This window comes from Acomys russatus, chromosome X (assembly GCF_903995435.1).
Source record: "Acomys russatus chromosome X, mAcoRus1.1, whole genome shotgun sequence".
Lineage (NCBI taxonomy): Eukaryota > Metazoa > Chordata > Mammalia > Rodentia > Muridae > Acomys > Acomys russatus.
This window is the reverse complement of record NC_067169.1, coordinates 97771205-97790095: the sequence shown is the minus strand read 5'-3', so window position 1 is coordinate 97790095 and position 18891 is coordinate 97771205. Positions and strand designations below refer to the sequence as shown.

At 36.9% G+C, this 18891-nt stretch overlaps 1 protein-coding gene across 3 annotated transcripts in view; it reads left to right on the top strand.

The window, feature by feature from the left end:
* Nucleotides 1–18891, top strand: part of Tenm1 (teneurin transmembrane protein 1) — an 873613-nt gene that overhangs the window by 810170 nt on the left and 44552 nt on the right. The gene's annotated exons all lie outside the window — the stretch shown is intronic.

The following is an 18891-nucleotide window of genomic DNA, read 5'->3' as shown; positions in this document are numbered from 1 at the left end:
GAGGTGGTGTGCATGGCAGTCAAAGAACATCTTGCAGAAATAGGTTCTTTCTTTCCACCATGTGAGTAACAAAAAAAGAATTTGGGTAACCAAAGCCGGTAACAACTGTCTTAACTCACTGATCTATTTTGCCAGCCCAATTTTATCATTTTTAGATACAACAGCAAATGAACTTTAGCAAAGTAGGATGATCAAGGTCTTTACAAATCTATTTAATCAATATATGAATGTAGTAAGTTATTCATGTGTATATAAACAGCTATGTCTGGGATGTTTTAAGTTTTCTTAACAGGGCCTTTCTCAGATTTGTTTTATACATATTTAGCAAAACTCTGTGAGACTAGCCTCATGCTCAGGAGTATTTGGGCAATACAAACCAAACCCTATGGCATCTAGTGCCCTTTTATTTAAAGAGAGAAAGAATGAGAAGATGGGTGGTGGAAAGGAGGGAGGATCTGGGAGGAGTCAAAGAATGAGAAAGAACATGATTTTAAATGTACTGTACTAAGTTCTCAAAGAATTAATAAAAAAATTTAAAATATTCATCCACCAGAGAATAAAGAGAACAATCAGGGTAGCATTCATCTGGACCCAAAGTTCCGATTTTAACACCATTCTACCAAATCAGTAAATGATATGTAGAAAGAGTGTAGAAGATACAACCTGATTACAGCACTGTTTAGATACTCTTTTTAGTCTGTAGACATAAAAATTTGATGGGAAGGAGCTATGCTTCAACATTTAACAAACCTGTAGCTTTGTCCATGTAATGTTTTCAAAGTAATTAGTGTAATATTGAGAATTTTGACATTGATTAATGCATCAGGGAGGATGGTTTCTGCTCAAAATAACAAAGCGCTGTCTAAAAGTTTTTTAAACAATAAAGCTTAATCATCTCATAAAGCAAAATATCCAGAAATAAACAAATATGCCAGTAGATTTCTTTCTTCAGTCACAGTGTCCAGAACTGAGTAGTTATATAGATGCCTGTAACTCACTAGGAGTTTGGAGAAATGGAATTTTCTAAATGGATTGAGACTCTCTAGAAATAAGTTGTTTGTTTGTTTGTTTTAAGCATATTGCTACTTGATCCTTGAATGGAAACCAGGGCTCCATTAGAAAGGAATGTAGGGTCACTGCTGCATAGGCAACTGGTGCCATGATTTACTATTAAAATATCCTAGTAGCTTTACTTTTTTCTAGTATCTGAAACAGAGGATAACAGGGAAAATTAAAATAACACATTATCCAGTGTTTTTGTTTTTGTTTTTTGTTTTGTTTTGTTTTTGTCATTAGTTCCACTACTGATTCTCACTTCAATTAGTGCTCTATAAAATGCTAGAGATGCACCTATTTGGGTTCTTTCTTTTTCTGTGCATGCCTCACTCCAGAAATTAAAATCATCTGAGTGAAGATCAAAAATAAAATGAGGAGTGGGAAGGCTTGGAAAATGAACAAAATTAACAAACTTCTTATTAGATATATGAGTAGATCAGATGGTCAAGTTCTAGAAAAGTTTCGCTTTCTATGATTCAAGATCTTGCAGAAGCCAAAGAAAAAGAACATTTATGGAAGTGTGGAAGGGTGTGAATGTATTTATATAGGGGAAGGGATAGAGAGAAGATGCACATATATGATTCATTTGTGGGGTATTTTTAACTGAAAATGGGAAACAGTACTGTGATCAGTCAATTCTAAACAACTGATGTGCTTCTGTGGAAAAATTACTGGGAAAAGAGAACTCTTTGTCTCCATAGAGGGAACATATAAAGCTCCTCGCCATGAGACAAGTTCTTTTTCACATGACACTTTTCAACCATAATTGGTGCTATAATAGTTCTCTCACGCCTTTCTGCTAGGGATTTGCACTAAGTAGTATGCTCTGCACTCACTCAGCAAACACAGTTACGGTGGGAAATGGTATGAAGGACTGGGTAGAGCTCAGGCAGAGAAGTAATTAGGGGTGAGATGGTGAAGGAACATATAAGCACAATGGAACTTTAATTTCACCCGTGGAAAGTGGAGAGCAAGTAACAGCATTAAGAGAGGAAATGCACCATGTGGTGGCACATGCCGTTAATCTCAGTGCTGGGAATGCAAAAGCAGGCAGATCTCTGTGAGTTCAAGGTAAGCCTGATCTACATTGTGGGTTCCAGGCAGGGCTACAGACCCTATTTCTAAAACAAAAATGAAAAGAATATAAATTCAATTCCTACAACTGTTTTTCAGTGAAACGATGATTACCTCTCATGCAAGGTCCCAGATTTAATACCCAGCACTGTATCAAAATATGTTTCAGAAGATGTTTGTGGTTATAGAATAGAGAACATAGTTGAGAAAATATATTAGAGGGTAGGAGAGCATTTAAAATGCTGTTGGAGTAATATATTACATGTATGACAGATAAAACATATATCAATGCATCAGTGATAAACAGCCTGTAAGAAGATGTTATACAAGCCAGGCATAGAGGTGCAATGCCTTTATTTCCAACACTTGAAAGGCAGAGACTGTCAAGGCTACACGGGTCTACAAAATAAGTTCTAGAACAGCAGAGCTACATAGTGAGACTCTGTCTTGAGGAAAAAAGAGGGAGGGATGAAGGAAGGAAGAAGAGAGAGAGAGACAGACAGAAAGAACAAAAGAAATGAAGGAAGGAGGAGAGAGAGAGAGAGAGAGAGAGAGAGAGAGAGAGAGAGAGAGAGAGAGAGAAGCTATATATCTGGTTTCTTAGTTGCTTTTGTATTGAAGAGACACCATGACTAGTGAAGCTTATAGAAGAAAGCATTTAATTGGGAGCTTGATTGGTTTTAGACAATAATGATCATGGTGGGAAGCATGGCAGGAGGCAGGCAGGCAGGTATGGCACTATGGAATAGTAGGTAAGAGCTTGCATCCTGATCTGCAGACAAAAGGCAAAGAGAGCAAGACTAGGCTTGGCTCCGGCTTTTGAAATCTCAAAATCCACTCCCAGTGACACAGCTTCTTCAACAAGGCCACACTTACTCCAACAAGACCATACCTCCTAAATAAAGGCCACCAACTAGGCACTAAATATTCAGATCTCTGAGCCTATGGAGCTATTCTCATTCAAATCAGCACAGGTGATGCGCTGTTAGTTCTTTGTACTCCACCAGTGTGATGAACCTAGTCATGATGCTGCCTGGTTTTGTTTTGTTTTTTATTATTATAATTTACTCATTATATATCCAGTTGTTACCCACCTCCTCTGGCTTATCTTCCTGTTTGTTCCCACCCTCCTCCCTCTTCCTCTCTCCCCTAGACCTCTGACAGGGGGTGGGGGGGACAGGGGGGGGGGACCCTCCCTCACCCCCCCTCACCGTCTGACCAACCTATCAGGTCTCATCCAGACCACCTGCATCCTCTTCTTCAGTGTATCTGCAGGGCCTCCCCCCCCCACCCCACACCCCGCAAGGGGAAGTGATCAAATCTGGGCCACCAGAGTTCATGTCAGAGGCAGTCCCGCTCTCTGCCCTAACCTTGGAGACCGAGCTAGTCTAGGTTCTCTACATTCAATGTCTTTTGTTGGTGCACCAGTTTCTGCAAGGCCCTGCCACCCCTGCGGGTCCCTATCTGCCTGCCTTGATGGTCTCCCTGTGGGACTCCTGAACCATCTTTGTTCTTCCATTCCCTGACTCTTCCATATTACTCCGCCCAGATTTGTGACTTTGCATAAGCAGGCACTATTAGCAGCTGAATGTAAAGTATCAAAATATGAATTGATCACAGGTGTGCTTGACTGACTGCATTTCCAATTTAAGGAAGTACAAGGACAGCAGTACTACTTACTGAGGTAGAGAATATAAGAAAAAGAGAAGCAAATTTGAGCAAGTATTGGGTGATAGATTCAGTTACGGGCATGCTTGAGTATGAGATGCCCATGTGTGGAATCTAGACAAAGAGACCTGGAAGAAAATCATGCATTAGTCAAAAACTGAAGGTCTGAAATGAAGACAGTATTTATAATTATCTACTTCCTATTCTCTATAGAACTGGTAAATGGGGTTTCCATAAGAAGCCTTGGGAAGCATACATAGCATACAGAAAAGAGAAGATTTAAAACGAAGCTCTATGGAACTGTACATTTCAAACAGTAAAAGAAAGAATGTATGTGCCACAAAGAAAACTAAAAATAACAGAGCAAGTAAGATGAAAACTAAGCAGGTATAAGAAGAAGGAAACAAGATATTCAAGAGCACTATCTCATGTTGAGTAGAGGTTATGGATTAAAAGAGGGGTTTTTTTTTTAAAGCCATTTGATTTACAATGCTAAGTGACTCTGTGAAGTGGGATGCTAATTGTCAAGAGCTGGAGTGCTGTGGTAGAGTAGGCTACAAGGAAAAAGTGAAAGTAGATCATTCTTTCAGGTGTTTGACTGAACTGACTATGATAAGCTGGTTTTAACAAGGGTTGGGTGGACTGGAGGCTGTGGCTTTGGAACATATCAGCTCTTCGGTATGAGTAAATCATCAAGACGGAGCACAAGTGCAATGAATGCAATCCAGTGGGTGAGTGGAGAAAATGATTCCAGCAAGGACCATGTGTGTGGCGCCACTGCCTAGATCCTCAGTGATTATCCCATCTGTTCCGACAACTGTGACCCATGTTTCTCCTGGCTATCCTTAAGGACATGGACAGTCTTCATTTGGAAAGAAGAAAGCTGAGTAGGAAGCTTCATGGTACCTTCCAAGAGCAAAGGCTCAGTTGTTTACAATAGTACTTACAGGGATCCAGCTGGGCTTATACAGTGCTCAGCTTCATATTTCAGTAAATCAAACTGTATTGATGGATGAAGACAGAGACAAAGAAATAAACAAGGCAGCAGTTTGTGCTGATAGGAATGTCCAGGATGCAGCTGCAGCATGAAGATTCTGACTCAGACCTTAAGACAAGCTTACTATTTCTTAATAGTATGAGGTAGCAGCCTACCTGATCATAGAATTTTATGGGGCCCCTGCCTTTTGAAACTTTTCAAGCAAATGCTTGGTAGAAATCATCCAGACCTTATGGTGTGAGAAAGATAAACCAAGTATTCACATAAAGACATCTGTACAAAAATATAACCACATTACTAAAGTTATCTGCCCTGCATTTCAAAACAAGCACGTCCTCCAACAAGGCAAGTCCTATCGATGCTAGCATAATATCCACACAGTTTGAGAAATGGTGCAACAGAAAGGTTCTTTTTCTGTTACTCAGTCTTCTGCACTTTCTTAAAAAAATAGAAACCCCGAAATAAAGTCTTTAATAACAGGTCGTAATACCTTCTGGTGAAGTGCTAAGAATGACTGCTACCATTTATTGAGAATTTTTAAATTATTATTGATAAATTTTCACTGTAAATGATACTGAGGTATATAAGGTTGATTTTTATGCAAGTATATATTTACAGTGTGCATATTCCCCTATGCTATCTATCCTTTTCTTTTTTCTCCTCTTTCCACCCACTAATCTTTTTTATTCCACATACATACAATATACATTCCTGATCTTAGCCACATAAAATCTAGAAAACATGTGTCTTTCTGAGACCAGCTTAATTTGATTAATATGAGTATCTGCTGTTGCATCCACGTTCCTGCAAATGACATAACTTCATTCTTTTTTATGACTGAAACACACCAGGGTGTATGTTTGTATGTGTAAAGAGAGATATGCATATATATGTGTGTACACACAGTCTTGTTATTATACACTGTTCCATGTTATCTCCACAACCCAACCATACTTAAAAGGTTGGTTAAAGTGTTCACACCAATGGAAGATAAAACTGTTATTGAGAAAGATACATAGTATACTGTGACCATTGAATTATAAAGTGATAAAATCAGGCTCTGAACATAAACTTTCAGGCCTCAGGTGTACATCCTTACAAGCTACACGTTTTCAAAATTGGAGTTGATCAAATATCATTCTATTTAGCCAAGAGATGAATGCCACTTGGTTGAGGACTATGCTGTTTAGTCACAGAATATGTGTTTACTGACAGTTAGGAAATAGTTTAATAAAATCTAATCATCTTGAGAAATGAAATTTGCTTTGGCAATAAAATCAGCCACTTACTCAAAATCAATATATTTTTAACTAAAATGTGAAGCTCAACAACTCTCAGAATAGATTCTGAAGTATAACTTTCCTTTCTAAGTAACCAGATTTTTCACTTCAGGGAATGAATTGATTCTGAAAAGAGTCAGATATTCATTTTCATTGCTTCATTTCAGTCTTCCTGCCCTATCCTCGCCTCTCATGCTTAGATATGATAGAATTGGGAGTTAGACTGAGTAACTCTGAGAGCTGGATTTACTACTTTAAGAAAGCCTAACGCTACAACAAAATTCAACCCAACAGCAGATACTCAACCACAGATAATACTAATTCCTCATTGCTTATAAGACACATACTTTGATTTGTTTTCTTTTTCTGGTTGTATTTAAACATACAATATCTACTTTAAGTAAAGTTTCCATTTATAAAATAGTAGATTTTAAGGATCCCAGCAAATACACCCCTATTCAATGCTAACTCTTACAGTGACCACTAAAGTAGTTTGGGAAAATGTTAATAAGTAAAAAACACACATTAAGAAGCCACAGCTAAGGTTGGATTGATGTTTTTCACAATAATGCCACACTTTTAAAGATTTATTTATACATTTATTTTGTGTGCATGTATATATGTCTTCAGGAGCTTATGTGTGTTCTGTGTGTGTAGGTGCCCAGAGAGGCAGAAGAGAGTTTTAAATCCCCTGGAATTAGAGTTACAAGCATTTTTTATATGGCCAGTATGGGTACTAGGAACCAAGCCCAGGTCCTCTGCAAGAGCAGTAAGAGCAAAAGGCATCCCTTACTCCTTAATGCCATACGTTTGACATACAATGTGATAGTAAACTGCTAAAAGACCCTGCCTTTCAGCCCTATCTCCTCACCTAGTATTACACAATTGTTTATTTAAATCATACTACAGTATACACCTATACCTTGTTATTTGGTTTAGTACACTTTTTGTATTCCAGTGTCTTCATTATCTTTCCAAGGCTGGTATCAACTATGGATTTATGACTGTCGTTTATGTCTTCAACTGTAATAAAAACCCAAGATGTAAGTGTGAGATAACTAGCCTAGTTATTAGTTAGATTATTGGCCATGCATTTGATCTACCATCTATGGACTAGGCAATAAAATCAATTCAATAACCTATGATAAACTTTTTTCCCAAAGTCAAACTCAAAAGAAAAATCAGACTGTTTTATGTGTGGTAAGAGTAAGTATTACTTCAAGAATATATTTCAACAGGCTAATTGTGTAAAACAGTTCTGTGAATAGGTCATATAAATCTGTATGTACCCATAGGATCCATTAAGTTATACTTCCTAATCACACTAGAGAAGTCACATTTATATGTACCTTGGAGTATTTTTCTGAAACAAGTACCTTACATGAACTTTAAAGGAGACACATTGACTCCTCTTGAAGTCCAATCTATGTTTAACCCACACTAATCATCAATCATCCACTAGTTTTCAATAATAATGAACTAAGAGAGGAGAAGAAGAAGAAGAAGAAGAAGAAGAAGAAGAAGAAGAAGAAGAAGAAGAAGAAGAAGAAGAAGAAGAAGAAGAAGAAGAAGAAATGGTTCCCAAAGTCTATTTTCAATTTCTTTCTTTCTACAAGGTAATTCTTCTTCCTGGCCAAATGGCCAAAACTAAAAACATGAATTTAGTAAAGAAGTTAGGTTTTCTTTTAAAATCCCTTCACCCATGTTGGGCTTTAGTAACTTTGAATGGATATTCTTTGTGGTCATTTTGCTTAACAGAATAAACCAAACCTTCCCTTCTCTTTCATCCATCAGCATTATACCACCTGCCCCAAGCAACAGACCTCTGGCTTCCCTGGCTGTCTTCCACTCTCTACATAACTGAAAAAGTCATTTTCTATTGTCCTTAGAATTTTTTGCAAGCTTCAAGTAAACTACAACTGGATAGAATGGGAAAATATAAAGCATCCTTTTTAAAAATCTACATGCCAATTCCTTTATACAGTATATTCAGCATTTTCTGTTGTTTTTTTAAAATGCACATATAATAACAGTCAAGCCTGAAAAGTTACAGCAATCTTGGACGAAAAATAAAAATAAAAAAGAAACAAAATTATAAGAGGGAAAAGGCACCTCTATTTTCCTTTCTTCAACTCTCACCTAATGTCTCTCATTGTCTCTCTCTCTCTCCCCCTGCAATCCCTTTCACATTTATAGAATGTCCTCCATCACCCTGAGTGATGCAGATGATATTGAAACTCAAGTTTTTCAGGGGTTAGTTGCCTTTCTTTGTGCACTTCCATCACTCTCTCATGTGCACACTGAATGAGAACAGAATTAGATCTTTCGAATGAAGGCCATTATAAGTGAAATTCCCTGCAGGGACTGACTTCTGAGTTTGTGAAGCTCTGTAGGGAATCAAGAAAATCTGAATTATAATAAGTCTGCTTGAATAAAGGGATCTCCCAGGGAAAAAAGAAAGTTTATTTTAAAAGTTCCTGTGACAAGAGATGAAAATCTCACCACCTCAACTCCCACCACACCTTCCCAATGCTTAGATAAATGTAAAGTCCATCTCACTGTCAGTGCAAAGCAAACATCTGTGGCAACCGTATATAATTCAGATAGAGGTATATGGGGTAGAAGAAGAAGATAGGTTGCATAATAACAGCAAAATATAAAAGATAAAGACAATGTATCTGAAATATGCAGGAATATTTGTCTTGGTAGCTAGCAATATCAAGGGGCAACAGGCAGAGAAAGAAATGATAAAATAAGAGACAGTTGAGGTGGAAAGAAGATATAATAACAGATTAACAAGGCCCAGAGAGTGAAAAAAGAGTTATTTTATAGGCCTAATGTCAATTGCCCATACCCTCTCAATTAGGCATGGTTGCTTTCACCAACTGAATTACCATTTGCATAGTAATCATCAAGTAATGGATTAGATGACATCAAAAGTCCTAGAAGCCCAGCCTCCAATGGAATTTTGTGTCTTCACTCACTACCTCCATTCCTGGACCACAAAAGAACAGCAGTGTAGATGCTCAGCAATTGGTTATTTCAGGAGTTCAAACATGCACTCAATCAAATTGCCAGTTAAGTGGGCAAGTACAAAAAGTGACACCAACTTCAATCTACATAGCAATCATATTTTGCTGCCACAGAATATAGTGGCAATCAGAGTAGTTTAAATATCATATTTTGAAGCCATACTAAAACCATTTTTTAGTTATTTCCTTGGGCATTCCTAATGGCTTTCCGTGTTACTTACTCATAAATGAAAGATATGTTCAAAATAAAGGCTATAAATTGTATTTAAAGTGCTGCATAGTCACTACGTTTAGATGCCACTTGCTCATTTTTAAAAAATCTTGCTGAATCATTTGTTCTGCTCTCCTCTGAAATGGTAATACAGAAAAACTCATTTTTGTCTGGTTCTTGACCCAAAAGAAAGTGCTCTATAATTTCAGTTTCAGCACTATGTTTTTTTAAACTGACACTAGAATTCTAGAGCTGCTTAATTATTCCTCTGTATGAAAGCTAATTCAATAAATTACCCCAATTGTTGATTAAGTGGCCTCTCTTTTTTAATGGGAAAGCACTTGCTAAAGTATGGAGTGCTTTACAAATATAGAGGGTGATGTAAGGTGCTAATTGGCATCTTCAGGAAACATTTTCTGCCGATTCATCACATGCTTGCTAAAATGAGAGGACACAAGAACAAAATCAGTTTGCAAGGTGGTTATTCTGATTTTGTAATATCTGTTGTCAGTGTCTAACTTAAATGTATTCCTGGATAATATTGTTTATTGCTTGTGCAGCTGAAACCCAGTCTTCTGGCTCTGTCATATGCAAGAAAAAATTTAAAAAATAAAAATAAAAACACCCTCTGGACATGGGAAGGCCAGCCAGACACTTCTTTAAGACTTAATAGAGGATTCAAGAGACAAATTCAGGTCTTTTAGATAACTTCTCCTTCATAGTAATACCAATATGCACAGTCAATAAAGCACAGTGGTTAGGAACACAGACTGCTTATTTCAAATCCTAGAACTATATTTGATGGATGCCCTTGGAAAAAATTGTTTATCCATCAATGGGAATGATAATGTACCTGCCTCATAGTGAGGTTGTAAAGATTCAGTGAAGTCAATATGTATAAATCATTTAACAGAGCATTTGGCTTACAAGTGCTCAATAAAATACTATACTAGTAATAGGAATAATAGTAGCTGTATTTGACCTTGCTCTCCCAATATGGAGAATTGACCTGATAACTGACAGTATTGGAGGAAAACTAGCAGAAGTTTGGAAATATATATATATATATAAATATATATATATATATATATATATATATATATATATATATATTCTGATCTGACCATTTCATGGAAGCGTACCTTTTGCAGAGAGACAAATACTCATAGGTGTGTTCAATGGGCTGTGGCAAACATATGTTCCAGAAACTGGCCTTAGCCTCCTTTGACCGTCACAGAAAGTTTCTTCTGCCTAATGCTGACGTGAAATTCGAACTAGATCATTTATTCATTGAATGGTGCCCCAAATCCTTCATTTTCTTTCTCCTTTAAAGAACTCATATGCAGATTGTGGGGCTAGGGCTGGAATGAACTGGAATTGCACACATCTGTGTAGCTGAGATTTGTAGATCGTCTCCTACCTCTTTGAGCTTGAGAGGTAAAGGCAGTTTATTTGGTGAGTAGCTTGCAGCCAGTGTAGATGGGTCAATTTTGTCAAATAAATAAATAATAAAAGGGGATAGCAAAGAAGAGTTTATCTAGGTCAATATGAAGAACACTATCATGCTCAATGTGAAACAAAATGAAAGAGAAAGGCTCCCAGCTAAGTAAAAACTTCAAAGACGTTTTGAAGCTGGAAGTTTCCTCAGAAGAAAGCAATGCAAACTCCTTTACCAATGACTCTGGTTTGTTGTTGCTGTTGTTGTTGTTGTTTGTTTGTTTGAGACATTCAGGTTTTAAGCATGTCTATCAGGTTTTAAAAATCTAATATAAAAGATTTAATCAAATAATAAACTGAGAGAAATGTTGCAACAAGAGTATGTACAAACTTCTTTTTCATACGTTTGTTCTCAAACTTCACTTAAATTATTTGAACTGCTCTTTGGGGCCTACATCTCTCTAATAAACTCTGATACAATGACCTGTTATTTCAGATATTTGCATTGAGGCCTCCAAGTTGACAGCTCAAGCCACTTGTATAAGAAACAAAGAACAGCAGGCCCACACCTTCAAATTCAGCATATCCAAATTCTGCTGAAATGTCTGCACAGGAGCAAATAGGCAGAGTTTTCAGATGCTTTAAAATAAAAGTCAAGTACCGTGTTCAATGCTATATCGAAAATGTAATTTATCACATAAATAAAACTCCCTCAGCAGTGTCCTCTTTCCCCACAAAGGACAATGGCACGTTAGCTCTTATTAAAATTATTAAGCACCAGAGGAAAGACATCTTCAAAGTTCAGGGAGAGTCACAAAATGCAAAGCTTGCAAACTACTGTTGAACCGTTCATTCTTCTACACGTTTTGCTTGACATGCTCCATGACCTGAGATGAACCTGAAGCTGTCTAAGATACAAAAATACCTGGTTTATCAAGTCAGTAGTTTGTGTCTAGATGTTTTAGGACAGTATCCCAGCATAAGCAACTCAGGCTCATTATATTTACGACTATCTCTTAAGTATCACCCAAGTCCCTCTTAACTATAGGAAGGGGAAGTAAATAAATCAATGCCAATCCTTTATCAAATGGAAACACCATTCAAAGATGTTGTTTTACATAAAAGAAGGTTATCTACTCTTGTAAAAGTCAGCATATTTAGAAAACTGAGCAAAGGAACATGCATAGCATTTACCAACAGAGTATATTTGATGAAAGGACTTATCCTAAGACACATTCTCTCTTTTTGGCATAAAATCCATTTAATAAATAAATATTGTAAATTCAAAACATTTGGAAAATTAGATACATGAGTGTATCATATTGTTTATTCTAACAAATGAAAGATTCCAATTTTTAAGAACAAAAATTAAGTCAAACCTACAAAACACAGCTTACTCTTAGTGTCTAAAACATCTATGTGGAAATACAGTGAGGTGATTGCTCATATCCATTTAGTTCACTCCTTACTACACTTCTATTCTCCAAATCCATGGGAAGACCATTCTGAAGGAATGATCCCAGCATCTAAGAAGGTAAGTATCAAATGGAAATAGAAAAAAAATATAGTGGTAGATACTCAACATATTACTGTTTACAAATAAAATTCTGGACACAAAGAAAACATTGTTGTAGGCCAAATTCATAAACATTAAGTACAATTACAACTCCAAAGGCATATGAGCAATACATAACCAATTATGAAATTATCCTCAAATATCACAAGAATGAGATAGTAGCACAGAATAATAGCATTTTAAGGGTGTCAGAAAAGCCCTGGTTAAAGTCATTTGCAACAAAATTTCTAACATACACATTTATTTTATGTGTTGTTCTCATTGTTTTTACTTTTATGGCAATTTTAGCACCTATTACTTAGGCTCAGCCTATGTCAGCTAATGTATGAAAGTCAAAATGGCCCTTAACAGTTTTCGTTCACTTTTACTGATTTACATCTGCCGGCATCTCGGTTTCAAAAGTTACTATGATAAAACACTCTAATCTAGCCAATTTGCAGGAAAAGGGTGTTTATTTTAGTTCCCAGTTCAAAGCACAGTACATCATGGCAGGGCAGTCAAGGCCACAGGATGGTTAAGTAGCTAATTAGTTGCATTATGTCCACAGCCAAAATAGTGTAACAAATGCATGCATGCTAGCCCCCAGTTAACATTCTCTTTTCTACCAGTCTGGGACCCAAGCCCAGGGAATGGTTCCACCCAACAGTGGATCAAGTCTTATATGTCAGTTAACATAATTAAGGTAATCTCACCCAGACATTCTCAGAGACCCTTCTTCTGGAATGATTCTAGATTCTGAAAAGTTGACAATTGATATTAACCATCACAACCATTTTACTACTGCCGTTGGCCTACAGTAATGCATTATTCTTCCTTCATTCTTGTGTTTGGGTTCATACTATAACTATTAGTCTGTACCCAATGAGAGAGTATAAAGTGCTTATTTATTATGACACTATTTAATACATGGAAAGGACTGCACATGTGTTAAATGGGTTAAGAAAGTTAAGAACACATTCAGGAAATGGCTGCCACCTCTAGGCCTGGGAAACAAAAAGAAGAGTTTGAGATTGTTAGAACTTAGAAGCTTGGGAGTTTTGTTCTGTGAAAGTAGGAAATAGACTGTTAAGAAAATGATACTAGCAGTCTCACAATAAGAATGTACTTATAACAAATTTAACTCTAGTACCTTTAAAAGGCCATGATGAGGCTGAATCTTAGACTATGCAAATTAGCTGGAAAGTGCAGGCAGCTAGTGCTGCTAGAGTGAAGGACTACTATTGAGACGATGTTGACAGGAACAGAAACCTAGCAGGAAGGTACAAGTCCCTTCTCACTCCTCAAGCCTCCCAGCATCCCTTTATTTTCCATATGTCAAAATTTATCGGAAATACAGCTGGCAAAAAAAAAAAAATGTCGATAGCATTGTCTCCACTGCAGCATCACACAGTAATGTCTTTAAAAGGGATGGGTTTGGAGCTGAGAGACAGTAACTTAATAACTAGCATACTGTGCAATGAGGTGTTAGATTTTCATGTCATTGTTGCTGCTGGAGTCACTCAAATATGCTTACAGTTTGGATGAAACATTAATTAGAGTGGACTGTTTGTCACAGAGGATTTCATCATTACTGGATCTGTAAGATGCTGTTATTAAAAGACTTCATCCAGAGCTGCTCAATGTGTTATGAGTGTGATTTTGAGTCCCCTCTCATTAAAACTCAGGTATTCAAAATTCATCACCTGTACTTTTTAGTTTTGCTCGGACTCAAGTCTATAATCAGCATGCTACCTTAAATGATTCTGTGTGTGTGGTAAGCGGTCAGGTGGTCAGTCTCTGGAGTTCTGGAAACATAAGCTTGAGCTGGGCCATCTGCTGCGTGTGTGTGATTTTGTCTTTCACACAGGGAAGTGGTGGGCAAAACCCGGAAGCACACTGCAGCCGTAATGAAAATACAACTAGTTAAATCCTCCTTCTAAATATTCATTAGGCCATCTGCTGTTATTAGTGTCCTTATCATTTGGAGACATTACAGAGTTAAGGTAAGAGAGATAATCTGTGGCATTCTAGTCTAACTTAAAACGAACTTCAGAGGAGAACAATCATGACTTGTGATGTTTTCTCTTCCCATTCAGAGCCATGTCCACTTATATCTTCACATCTCTATGGTGAAATGTTTTAATAGTTTCTTCCAGAAATATTACATCAGCAAGAAGGGTTAGCAGTAGCTACAGAAATGAAAACATAATCTCAGAATGACTGATCAATGAAATCAGACCATTTCATAAAAGCTGGGCACTTATACTTCTGGCCTGTAAATTGCTCTGTGTGCCAAAGGGAATTGGAAGCTTGGCCTATCTTTTGGGGCCAACACTATAATATTAACAACCTGCAACGGACACATTTCTGCAACCTCGCAGCAGGAAGAAACTGAAGAATGCTGTTAAGGACTTCTTTTTAAGCCCCAGGCTTTTCTGTACAAGCAAAGCCTTGCCTCTCAGGAGGGCAAGAGGTATATTTCCTGCACAAAGACACACAGTGATCTCCTCCCTCTGAATTATTACAGAACTCATGCTCTCATCACCTGACCTCACATGATTTTATGTTTTCCTGGACAGTTGTCTGCTTGACCCGCCTTCAGTCACTGTATCCCCCACAGTGGTGAATGCACAATAGATATTTACTAAATAGATTTGAATTTAAAATAGAGACTCAGGAGTGAAAAAAAAAAAAGCTTCTATCTTCCTCTTCCCATTTCTACCAGTGCTGAAAGGGTTATTTCTTTGACTGCAATGATAAAACCCACGATACAACAGACACAAATAGCAAATTGGCAAGTAGCATCATGTAAGTAGCATCGTGTACAATATGTTCTTCTTACAATAACAATCGAATTTACAAACAAATTAGCTGTGGAGTCTGAAGGACATTCTGTAGTTTTCACACTGGGCCTGCATCTCCTGCTGATAGATGACTTTGACTGTAAATTGAAAAGTGGAAGTGGTTAAACATTTTGTGTATTCACAAATGCCATTTCCAAAATTGAGGCTTCAGAAAGGAGATGCCAGAAAGGGTCGACGGAAACTCAGAGCAATTATGCCTGTTATTAAGATGAGGTAGTGGCAATTACGCAGCAGACTCATAGGGAGTATGTACGTGCTGATTGTTCTTAGGGAGCCTGTATGAACAAACTTTTATAGCACCCATCAGATTTTGGGTTTCTAGCAGAAGTGAGGATTGTCTGACTCTCCAACAGAATGCTTTTGGACAGGGCTTATGGACCCAAGAGCCATCTTAGAAGAGATACGTGCTTTTTCTCTTAATGAGCCTAAATGAAACCCCTATATTAGCAGAAGGCCTTCTTCCACTGTTTCTTTCCTCTAGAATAATCATTCTCATGATGTTTGGTCTCAGGACCCCTTTGCAGTCCTGAAAGCTGTGGATATCTTCAAAGATATGTTCCCTGAGCCTTATGTACAGGAATTGTGTTGTACATATATCTGTTGGAAATGGGCTCTACAAGTCTAAATTTTGACTGTTTTTTTGTAATGGTATTTATCTCTTGTAAAGATAAGTTTCCTGAATGAGGAGTGAGAACCACACTTATCTGTGGAAATAGGGAAAACATTTAGAATGTAGTTAGGGGTTATGCTGCTTTAGTAAACTGGCAATTGTAAGTTCTTATTAAAGACCCATGACTTCACCAGTCCCGGATAGTTGGCTGGGTTTCCAATGCCATGAATGATTTCCCTCTTAGTGAATGGGCCTTAAGCCAATAGAGAGTTGTTGGTTACCACCAAGTATAGATGCCAGTGCTGCACCACTAGGGTTATTGTGCCATACTAATCATTGTTATGGTTCATTAGTATCATAGCTGGGTAGGTCGGTTGGCTGTTTATCTCTTGGAATACTACATTACATCTTTTGGTACTATGAAAGCTAGTCATTAGGGAAAAGGCTTTCAAGTTATTTCCAGCTCAGGGGCCTTTGGGTCCTATGTCTGAAGTGCATGGTATCTTCAGCAATAGAGACTTACCTTTCCACCTCTGCAGGAGGGAGGGAAAACTAAAATTAATAGAAATAGCCTGTTAGGTTTTAGGAGTCTCTTCAACAACCCTAGCCAGCAAATCATACCTCGTAAGTTTGATGTTGTTGTTTTAGTTGTTGTTGTTTTGATGGTCTTTGGTCTTGGAAGAAACATGGTCAGCCTAAATGGGAAATTTTCATTTAGCTATAAATGTTTATTTATACACTTACTTAAGTGTATTATGAGTGTTTTAGGTATATTATTAATATTTTGTATCTTTATAACTTTCAGACATCCTTAGTATTTGTTTTAACTCTCCTTGCTCCATCTTCTGTATTTATCTGTCTCCTGCTCCCTCATTAGATCCCCTCCTATTTTTCCTATTTCCCTTATGACATCACTTGTACTCTGTTATTCCCATCACCATAGCAAAGATCTTTTATTTGTATGAGTTTTATCATGTCAGTATTTACCTCATTCAAAACTATGAGCATGATTGTTGTTTGTGTTTACAAAAGGTTCATTTGTGGCTTGTTGCTTTTCATTGTTGTTCTTGTTTTCTGAGAAAGACTCTCACTATATAGCACAGACTGGCCTCAACTTTCAGTTACTCTAAGTCTTTGAATGTTGAGAATGCAGATGTGTGCCATCAAACCTAGATTATAGGATGGTTTTTTAAACTGAATTCATACAGGCTTCAGGTATCTTCTAGAAAACTCAACTGTAAACTCATGAGTATGTATAAAATGGCAAATTTCTTTATTAATAATTTCAACCTCAAAGACTTCCTAAAAGAGATTTGGGCAAACTCTGGAGTCAATAAAGCTAACTTGAAATCCCATGTTACATTAATTATACCATGAACATAAGTTTGATAGCTTTGGGAGTTGGTCACAAATCTTGCATTTAACATATGCATTGATTGTAAGACATGATTATAAAAAAAGTGAAAATGCAAAAGAAGTGGCAAATGTACTTCAAACTGGTAGAAACAGAGAAACTCTAGCTAACACCAGTCAGCATCTGAAAACCAGATTAATGACAAAAGCACATTAATGAAACAGTAATTTTAGTGTCTATTTGCATATTATGATTTATAAATACTTTCATGCACTGAAATTATTACAGGCAATAAAGCACTGAATGTCTCATATCAACAAATATTTACTAAGTTTAATGCTAGATGGATTATAAAATGAATGGGTATTCATCCTTATACTTTCACACTCATAGAACTAGTAGAAGATAAAAGAAGCCAAACAAGCATTTCTAGTATAACACAGAGGCACTATATAGGGTTGAAAGTCATATGGAGCTGGAAACGCTTCTCAGAGTGACTGGAGATGGAGCCATAAGTATTAAATAATTCTTGAAGTTTATCTTTTTTCATTAAGTTTGATCAATTTCCCATCCTCTGAATGAAAGGCTGCTCTACATAATGGCTACAATTGGAGCTTATTATGTTAATTGAAATAAGAGAAACACAAAAAAACAGACGCTGCATGGTCTTACTCATATAAAAATGTTGATCTCACAGAAACTGAACGTAGAATGGAGTTTATCAGAGGCTGAGAACAGTGGGGGAGGGAGAGATAGCAAAATTCTGATCAATGAATATTAAGATAGAGTTGAAAGGAGCAAGCTATCCTAGTGCTAGTTACAATTCAGTGACTACAGGCAACAGTAAAGAAACTTTACATTTCAAAATGCTAGAAGACAGAATTTTGAAAGTTTTCACTATAGAGAAATAAAAATTTCTTGAGGAGATAAATATATTTAATCTAATTTAAACATCATATGTATATATGTAAGCTTTACTTGGTACTCTATTAATATGGACAGTTTTAAATGTTTTTGTGTACCAGTTAAAAGGTACAATTCTGAAAGACTGTGCTGGTGTATTCCCACATTTACCAAAATATTAATCTACTTCAATTTAATTTACTTTAATTCTGTAAATACAGGTGATTTCTCCAAAGAGGAAGCACTAGAAATTCATTAGATCATTGCATCTTTAATCGTATAATCAGTAGCTCCAGTCAAAATGAAAAACTAAAAGCTAGGGCATCATATTCATTTCGATCATATTACATTGAGGATAGCAGAAACACCCTCCCTACAACACAGGTGCAAGTAAGATATCAGGCAGAATAAATGTATCATTCAGAACTGAGGTGGAAGCACCACAGATTCATTCAGGGTCCAAACTCCTGAATTACTGCTCCCTGATTACAGATCTTCTATTTCCTAGCAATGTCGTGGTCCAAGATGTCTGGCAAAACTTTCACCATTCATATGTCCCAAAGGTAGCTAAAACCATAGAAAGCTTCTTGCAAATCAGTTAGCTCTCTGTTGAGCATTCTTTATGTATGGATGGATGGACTTGCGTCTGTGGATGATTTAATCATTCTTCTTACATTATACTGTCTGAAACTCTACCATGTGGACACAACTAACTGCAAATAATGTTTTGTTCTTAAGAGGTTGGCCATTAAGGAGGAAAGATTGAATGAATGATGGGTGAGGTCTAGAACAGGAGGTCTCTGACACAAGAATATCAGGAGGCACACATTTGAGATTTCATATTGACCAT